This window comes from Sinocyclocheilus rhinocerous, unplaced genomic scaffold (assembly GCF_001515625.1).
Source record: "Sinocyclocheilus rhinocerous isolate Xijiao unplaced genomic scaffold, SAMN03320098_v1.1 scaffold767, whole genome shotgun sequence".
NCBI classification, from domain to species: domain Eukaryota; kingdom Metazoa; phylum Chordata; class Actinopteri; order Cypriniformes; family Cyprinidae; genus Sinocyclocheilus; species Sinocyclocheilus rhinocerous.
In genome coordinates this window covers 652813-661966 of record NW_015633562.1, presented here as the reverse complement: position 1 = coordinate 661966, position 9154 = coordinate 652813, and the positions used below count along the sequence as shown (strand labels likewise).

Genomic DNA, 9154 nt, shown 5'->3' with positions numbered 1-9154 from the left:
TACTAGCCAATGGCGATTCAATTGCCAAGGTGTTCGTAGAGGGCTGCCGGCAGGAAATTAAAATTCACTCTTCCTAGATGCATGTTATAGATCTTATTGTAAACAATTCATATGCACATTTAATTTTTTCAGACCTCGTAATGTTCAATTAAAATACCATAACTGGATTGTTCATCAAAATGGCATATTTCTCTCTGGCGACGCATTCTGGACTTCTCCAATCATTTAGTCCGCTTAAACCCACCCCTTGCAAGCTCATGTTCATCTGTCTCCACGTTTGAGCGCAACCACCACATCTCAAAATTCAATAAACAACCGACGGATTGAACCAACTCCCCGTCCGTACATTTTTTTTTTGCGACGTACATCACATTACGGAAGAAAAGATATGTCGCTACTGTTTCATTGCGATTTTTTTCAACTTTGATGATTTGCTGAACATGATAACATAGTAGTGAAAGGTCGTTGACACTGAGAGCACTTAAATCGCTGAAGGTCATCGAGTCGCTGTACTGTTGGTTTCCAGTCGGCGGTCCTACTCTAAACTCCTACTGGTAGTTGGCGCACTGCATCGCTGCTCGTCTGCATAAAATGAAGCTCTTCTCAACTTTTCCCATCACCAATGGTCATCAACGCTCATGTTAAATGAATGACTTCCTGTTGCTCTTCCACTGCAGGTCTTTGTCAGTGTGAACACCATTTTATTGGCATTTGCATCTAATGAACAGTTACTTGTGAATTCAACCAATACAACCTTTGTAACGTTAATAAAAATGCAAGCTGTAACAACTGTTAAAGAGGCTTGCCATACTTCGGCTCGTTCACGTAGGTCTTATTAAAGCACAACCGACAGTTTCGTCGAGTGGATGGACGGTATATACAGTATTGCAGCGTTTAGTTTTCAGGTACAGCCTGAGAGCGGTGCTCTCTCCGTGTGTGTGTCTGCAGAACTCTCGATCACCGAATCAAGAACTCTACAAAGCACCATGTCGACGATATCTTCCGATTATTTAAGCCATCGAGCTCATTTCATAACTCATTTGACCCCTTATTTGAACTGTGCTGGGTTTGCATCTCGGTGCAAAATGTCGATCTGGGCTCTGACAAGACAGACAGCCGAGAGTCCATCTTGCTTTGGGGAAGATGAAGTATAAATCTCACTCCTGTCAAACTCTGCCAAGGCATTTTCAGAGACAGATCCCCCTCCACGAGCTTTCATTACTTAAACTAGGGGTTTTCGGGGCAGACTTTTCAGATGAGACGGTTTTGTGCGCGGGTTTTTCGCTCCGTTTAGTCAGATAGAATAAAAGTAGCTGGCTAGCCTGCTAGCCCCTGTGATGCGAGATTGCTCTAGCTCGCCTGAACGTGTCATTAGCAGACCCATATGCAATAATCGCACGGTCGGTCGTACATGTTAAATCGTCGTGAATTTCACAGAAACCCTGATGTTCGGTGAGAGCAGGTGTCCAAACACGCCGAACGCCGAAGTTGTTTATGCCGAAGCGCAACAAACTGGTACGAATTTCGCACTGTCTAAGCGCGAGCTCCCGATCAATCGGAACTCGGGGCTTTTCGCACACAAAATATGTCCAAGTTTTCAGTCATCGCGGTATCTGTGAACGCAAACTTACCCCTGAAATCCGGTCGAAACGCCAGGGCCTTCTCATTCCAGCCTCAAACTTATTGACACATCAGAACAGTTCTGCACTGGCCGTGCGTACAGTAGCCCCACAGACACTTATATTATTTTTACCGGATGCTTGGAAAGGAGCAACACCGCAGCGTGAAGTCGACAAAACTACATCAAAATCGCACCGATCACTCCGAAAACGAATAACGGTGGGCCCCGAAATGCCACTTTGATATTGGTTCTTTCGTTTCAGGCGAACAATTTTCTCGGTTTGTTTTCTCTCGCAGCCCTCCTCCCCCTCCGTGCGTTCGTTCTCACTGACTGCTCTGTTATGAAGCCCGTGTGCACAGTGTGTGGATGTTCACAGCGCTGGACTCGCTGGCCTACCGTGTCACACCATCATCCAGTCGGTGTCCAGTTGGAAAATTCAGTCTAATATGATACATGTGATTTATAACAGTGTTTTATAACATGTTAGCTGCGTTCTAGCTGGTCGACCAGAAATAAGCTCGACCACCTTCTGACTGGCTGGTAGGTGGTTTGCTGCTGGTTTACAAGCTTTGACCAGCTAAAAACCATCACAGATCAGAACAGACACAGAAACCAGCTACCTTGCTCCAAAACACATCTACTTTGTGCACAGTTTGTGGCCGTTCTGGACTGACTTATATCATCTCATCGTCACAACTAGCTGGTTTACCAGTCATCATGCTCCAAAAACCAGCTTGATCACCTCACATGACCAGCCGGTAACTGGTTTCTTGCTGGTTAAAAAGCTTAATGACCATCTTACAGTATATCAGCTAGAAACTAGAAACCATGTTCCTTAAACCAGATAAGATCAGCCAACCACCTTGGGCTGGTTTTAGCTGGTTTACCAGTAATCAGGTTCTAAAAAACCACCTCACATTACCAGTTGGTAGCTGGTTTGTTGCTGGTTAAAGAGTTCAATTATCATTTTATAGCAGCTAGAAACTGGCTATCATGCTCCAAAACACATCTAGTTAGTTTGTGCACAGTTTGTGGCTGTTTCGGACTGACTTGACTATATCATCATTATCATAATTAGCTGGTTCCCCAGTAATAAGGTTCCAAAAACCACCTCACATGACCAGCCGGTAGCTGGTTTGTTGCTGGTCTACCATCGACCATCTTAGACCAGTTAGAAATGAGCTACCGTGTTGCAAAAACCTGCTTAAGATGATAAGAACGACTTATAGCTGGTTTGTTGCTCGTATAAGATTGAGCATCTGCTGTAAAACAGTTACTGCTAGTTAATTTGTGCACAGTGTGGGGCTGTTGTGGACAGACTTGACTATACATGTCATATTATCATTTTCATAATTAGCTGGTTCCAAAAAACAGCTTGACCAACTCATATGACCAGCCCTTTGCTGTTTTTTTTGCTGGATCAATAGCTTATTGACCACTTAGACCAGCTAGCAATGTTGCAAACAGATGATTGACCACCTTAAGCTGGTCTAACTGACTGTATCTTTGTTGTTGCTGGTCTCATTATCTTAGACTAGACTAGAAATGTTGCAAAAACCTGCCTGACCATCTTAAGCTTGTATGAACGACTGATAGCTGGTATGTTGCTGGTCTAAAATGGTACAGCAGCTTAGACCAGTCACCTTGTTTGAAAACACACCTTTCATTTTAAACCGGATTTATCATCAGGGTTTAAGTCAAGCCATTCTACCTTAACTTTTGCGCTGCATTTAATTGATCTACAATCACCTACTTCAAAAGGATGGCACCACCATGCTGGGAATGCTTTTCTGATCACAGATCCACTATCTATAGAGCTTCCTGGATGTTGTATTTTAGTGTCAGATCGGCGTCGCGCTGGTAAAATAAAGTCTAACAGTGCATGTGCGTCGCCACTTACCTGCAACAGGCCCCCAAAGTGACTTAACACGTCCGTTGTCCACCTCTCGCACCTCTTCGATGGTGTCTTTCTCTGTTCACTTTAAAAATGTTTTTTGTGTGTTTGTTTTTTTTGCAACATACAGTCTACTGTACATGCAGTGAGCGAAAATATAGTTTTCATGTAAGGACAGTTGTGATTGGCCGCACGCTTGAGTGACAGCCCCAGACAGCCACTCAGACTGCGCGAAACATTTCGGCACGGTTCCGAGATCGAGAGATTAAAACCACATCTTCATAATGTCCTGGACATTCATATAACACGCAAAACACACAATAGTTACAGAAGAAGTGTGCATTATAATTCATTAGATCAGCAGGAGGTGTGAGTTTATCGGTATAGAAACGCCACAGTTTGTGGCTGTTTCGGACTGACTTGACTATATCATCATTATCATAATTAGCTGGTTCCCCAGTAATAAGGTTCCAAAAACCACCTCACATGACCAGCCGGTAGCTGGTTTGTTGCTGGTCTACCATCGACCATCTTAGACCAGTTAGAAATGAGCTACCGTGTTGCAAAAACCTGCTTAAGATGATAAGAACGACTTATAGCTGGTTTGTTGCTCGTATAAGATTGAGCATCTGCTGTAAAACAGTTACTGCTAGTTAATTTGTGCACAGTGTGGGGCTGTTGTGGACAGACTTGACTATACATGTCATATTATCATTTTCATAATTAGCTGGTTCCAAAAAACAGCTTGACCAACTCATATGACCAGCCCTTTGCTGTTTTTTTTGCTGGATCAATAGCTTATTGACCACTTAGACCAGCTAGCAATGTTGCAAACAGATGATTGACCACCTTAAGCTGGTCTAACTGACTGTATCTTTGTTGTTGCTGGTCTCATTATCTTAGACTAGACTAGAAATGTTGCAAAAACCTGCCTGACCATCTTAAGCTTGTATGAACGACTGATAGCTGGTATGTTGCTGGTCTAAAATGGTACAGCAGCTTAGACCAGTCACCTTGTTTGAAAACACACCTTTCATTTTAAACCGGATTTATCATCAGGGTTTAAGTCAAGCCATTCTACCTTAACTTTTGCGCTGCATTTAATTGATCTACAATCACCTACTTCAAAAGGATGGCACCACCATGCTGGGAATGCTTTTCTGATCACAGATCCACTATCTATAGAGCTTCCTGGATGTTGTATTTTAGTGTCAGATCGGCGTCGCGCTGGTAAAATAAAGTCTAACAGTGCATGTGCGTCGCCACTTACCTGCAACAGGCCCCCAAAGTGACTTAACACGTCCGTTGTCCACCTCTCGCACCTCTTCGATGGTGTCTTTCTCTGTTCACTTTAAAAATGTTTTTTGTGTGTTTGTTTTTTTTGCAACATACAGTCTACTGTACATGCAGTGAGCGAAAATATAGTTTTCATGTAAGGACAGTTGTGATTGGCCGCACGCTTGAGTGACAGCCCCAGACAGCCACTCAGACTGCGCGAAACATTTCGGCACGGTTCCGAGATCGAGAGATTAAAACCACATCTTCATAATGTCCTGGACATTCATATAACACGCAAAACACACAATAGTTACAGAAGAAGTGTGCATTATAATTCATTAGATCAGCAGGAGGTGTGAGTTTATCGGTATAGAAACGCCATCGAGAAAAGAGCGAGTGGCATACGCTTCGGAACAATCCCAACACACACTAAACAGTCACCGAGTGCAAACACACATTAGGGAACAACACTGATGTGTTTGCCCTTCATTCACTCTTTGCATACGACTGTTGAAAGCTCATTTTGGTTAAAAGACGATATAAAGCCATGCGTGTGTTCATTCGTGTCAGCCTCGTTCTCTCACATACTGGTGCACCGTTTTCCTGTATCGTTGCCCTCTTTTAGAGTTTTTCGTGCGATGGCTCTACGTGCTAACATTAGAGTGGACATCGCATTATCACCTTCACATATCACTCTGGTCACACACGAGCTATAATAAAACAAGCTATTTGTGTTCATGATTATTTATGACGTTGATATTGATGAATGATGATGAGGAGGAAGAGGAAGAGAGGGGTCAACAGAGGCGGAATCATACCTGAGCGACACGATGCTTTTTATGTTAAATTCATACTTTTCGGTCAACCTTTCGTGTAATTCGAAATTTAACCCTGTCCCTGCTGAAAAAAAAGCGTATACTAGCCTAAACTGGTATGCTGGTCTTCGTCTTTTCACCTAGGCTGATCAAGCTAGTCTGCCCAGTCTGCTTTTTGGTTTTAAACGGGTTTTGAGCACTTTTCTACTAGTCTAGCTGGTGTAAATCAGCTTAACTAGCTGAGAACCAGTTTGGCCGATCTGGGAGACCATATTAAACCAACTAAGACCAGCAAATTATTTTCTCTGATGGACAATGATTACAATTTATGTCATGTTTAATAATGTAATGTTAAGGTCTAGGAGGGTGAGAGGGTGACTTAAATTGAATGTACCTGCATCACTCTAATACTTTGTCACTTAGACTATGTGTTTATCATATTTTTCTGAGTTATGCAGCAACACAACCACACGAATGCGAAACGTGACATTCTGTATGCAACCAAATGATTATTAATTACTGCTTTTCTTAATTGGACTGACTAAACAAAACTAGGCCTACCAGTCAAACCTAAAGAATCAGCCCCAGTGAGTGAATCTATTGCCAATCATTAACCTCCTGGTCAGGTAAGTTTGATGAGACATTCTGTTCCCACAAAAGTGAAATCGAATCAACTGTATTTTGATGTTTCATCTTAATCACATTAAAACAGTATGTGTTGATAGTCGTTTTCTTAAACTGAGCCGTTGAGAGACTGAAAGAGAGCAAGTGAGTTGAGGAAAATCACATTAAAGACTGATCAGATTATTGCTTTCAATGTAAGTGGCTCAGAAATAAATCAAGGTGTTTGCTTTGGTGGTCTTTATTAACCCTTCAGCAGCCCATCTTTCATCGTCCTGAGTGATAATAGATCCGAAGGGCTTCAGAATTCCATAGTCTCCTGTAAACAGCTCCTTTGTATACACTCAGTAAACTTTTGATTTATATCCTGTTGTTCAGGGCTTAAAATGATTTAAATGCTGCATTAGATGAGTAATTGAAATGTAATGTTATTATTATCATCACCACTGCATCAGTATTGCAAAATGAATTTGTGTATTTCTTGACCTAAACTTCCCAACGTACATGGTTTCCACAGTCTTGGAAAAACTGTGAATTAGTGAATTTTAAAATTGTTTTGTGTATTGAATATACATTTTATGCTCTACTGTAAAACCTTTACTTGGCTAAATATTACTTGTAAGTAATAACTGTTTGCAAGTCAAACTGTATCATTCTTATGAGTAGGTTCTTTTGTATGAATCAGTCAAAGCAGTTCACGGAAAAGTCAGAATTATTCAGATAATGATTTTTTTTTTTTATCCTAATGGTCATCATGGAAAGGTCATTGAAAACTCAGAAATTCACTTGTGAAAAAAGAGTGCATGTAGCAAGATAGGCGTTCTGTAACGTGTATGTTACATTAATGTTTCATTTGTGGAAGCCATAAATAATTTATTTTAAACAGACAAACCTTCTGCAATTTCTCTACAATCCAAAATAATATTATATCAATAATATAATATACAGAGATTGTAACAGCAATAAACATCACAGAACAAATATAAAACACGTCAAATGTTAATATCACATACCAGCTTCCTTGATCTATTGGGGGGGTTCCACCAAATACCTACAACTGAAGTTCATGGCAGAGTTCCACACAATCTGTTCACTGTTTCAAACTATAATTACATGGAGGAATGAATTTTATAAAACCACACCTATGTACTGTTTCTGTATGAAGACAAATCCTGCTTGAAACAGCAGAGAGCAGTAAAATTGACTGTAATCAAACCATCTTCAAAGCACACGCTCACTCAAGCTGCCAGGTGTAATGCCCCAACATTCACGTTTCTAACATCTCACTTTTGACCCTATTACTGTGGATTTATATTACACACTACAGCAATACTGTAACCGCATATATTAAGGATTATTTTGGGGGAATCAAATGTAGAGTTTATATATGAAAACCCCGCTAATCTGTAGATTTGCTGTAGGGTCAAATATAATCAAGTATGAGGCCATTTCTTTAAATCAAATTCTTGATACATACTACATTGATTGTCTGGTGGACAAAAGTAGTGCTCAGTTTACAAATTATAACTTTCCATTTCTCAGGACAAACTACAACAGTACACTGACTATGAACAATGAGACTAATAAATAGATCCTACCATGTCTATCTATAACTTAATTAAATAATGATGGTGATGATGATGATGACTATTATTATTAACAATCATTTTTATTAAAATATATAGGCCTATACATATTTTTTCAGTTATTATTATTAATAACAATCATCACTATCTATTGATCCTGCCATGTCTATCTATTACTTAATTGAATTATTAACAATCATTTTCTGAAAATATTTAACATAATAATAATAATTCTCATTATCTATTGTTTATCTATATCCTATGTCTATTAATGGAATCTGGAAATTTTCAATCCCATATAGGCTAAATGTTTAAATTATAAAGTGAGTCAGATTTTCTGAACAGAATTTATGACATGGTCTCAGTCTTCATATACATATACAGAAGACAGTATAGAAGCTATGGTTTAATAATAAAAAAAAATTGTATATCCTTCTTTAACTAGGAAACTGTAAGCTTCAGCATGCATACAGGGGGAAATCATTGGAGGTTAAATTTAGGTTTATTGTTTTATTTAATTGTATTATTATTTTAATGGCCATATATTTAATTTTCATGTCTATTTTGTATGTCTATTTCAGGTGTTCTTTGACCCAGATAAGAAAATTCTGATAATCTGGTGAATTCTGGAGCATCTGTAGATCAATGGCAAAGAGGCATAAGAGATGTTCTGCCCTTTGGCCTCTGAAGATAAGGAGAAGAGAATCCAATCCATCTCACAGTTAGGCATGCCTCACAGCCTCCGTATATTTGCTTGCTGATGTCTAGTCTCATTATTGAGTCTGATGTATTGAGCATGTTAATATTTGCCACTCGTGTCGTTTCCGTGGTACATTAGCACTCTCTAGTGAGGGTTAAAATAACAGCTTCTGTTTGTACCGTGACACCTGCTGCCCTCTGCTGGTCAATTGTTACAGTACAAAATCCTTGCAGGTATGTGAAATGATCGAGCGAGTTTTTACATATGAATTTAGTTGTCAATCAAAATGTATGTATCATAAGACAAAAATAACGACGTTAATAAATGATGATAATAAATAACAAATATTAAAAAAAGAATTGTAAATTGATCTGGATTCAGAACAGATATGAGAAAATAGAGATAGCAAAATATGAAATGAAGGAGTGTAAGAACATTTGGTTCATTTAAGAAGCATCAGTGTTACAGGATTCGAACAGAACTAAAGTCAGTCCATGCTTGATTGTGATTGGCTGGCTGGGGATTTCTAGGTTAGTGCTGTAGGGTAGAGCTGTCAGAGAGAGAGAGAGAGAGGCAGAATATAGTCAGTATCAATCCAGTGGAGCTTGAGATGTGCAGTTTGCTTCATTAAAGTTCTAA

General features: G+C 39.7%; 1 protein-coding gene across 5 annotated transcripts in view; it reads right to left on the bottom strand.

The window, feature by feature from the left end:
• The window catches only part of LOC107744618 (HMG box transcription factor BBX-like), a 40969-nt gene extending 36108 nt beyond the window's left edge, over positions 1–4861 (bottom strand). For 3 of the 5 annotated variants that reach the window (XM_016558401.1, XM_016558405.1, XM_016558406.1), the window contains exon 1: positions 1632–1941. The gene's annotated coding sequence lies outside the window, so the exon portion shown is untranslated. Of the gene's footprint in view, positions 1–1631; positions 1942–3521; positions 3637–4837 lie in introns of those variants that run through there. The other 2 variants (XM_016558403.1, XM_016558402.1) reach the window with 2 other exon arrangements.
• Positions 4862–9154: the final 4293 nt, after the last annotated feature.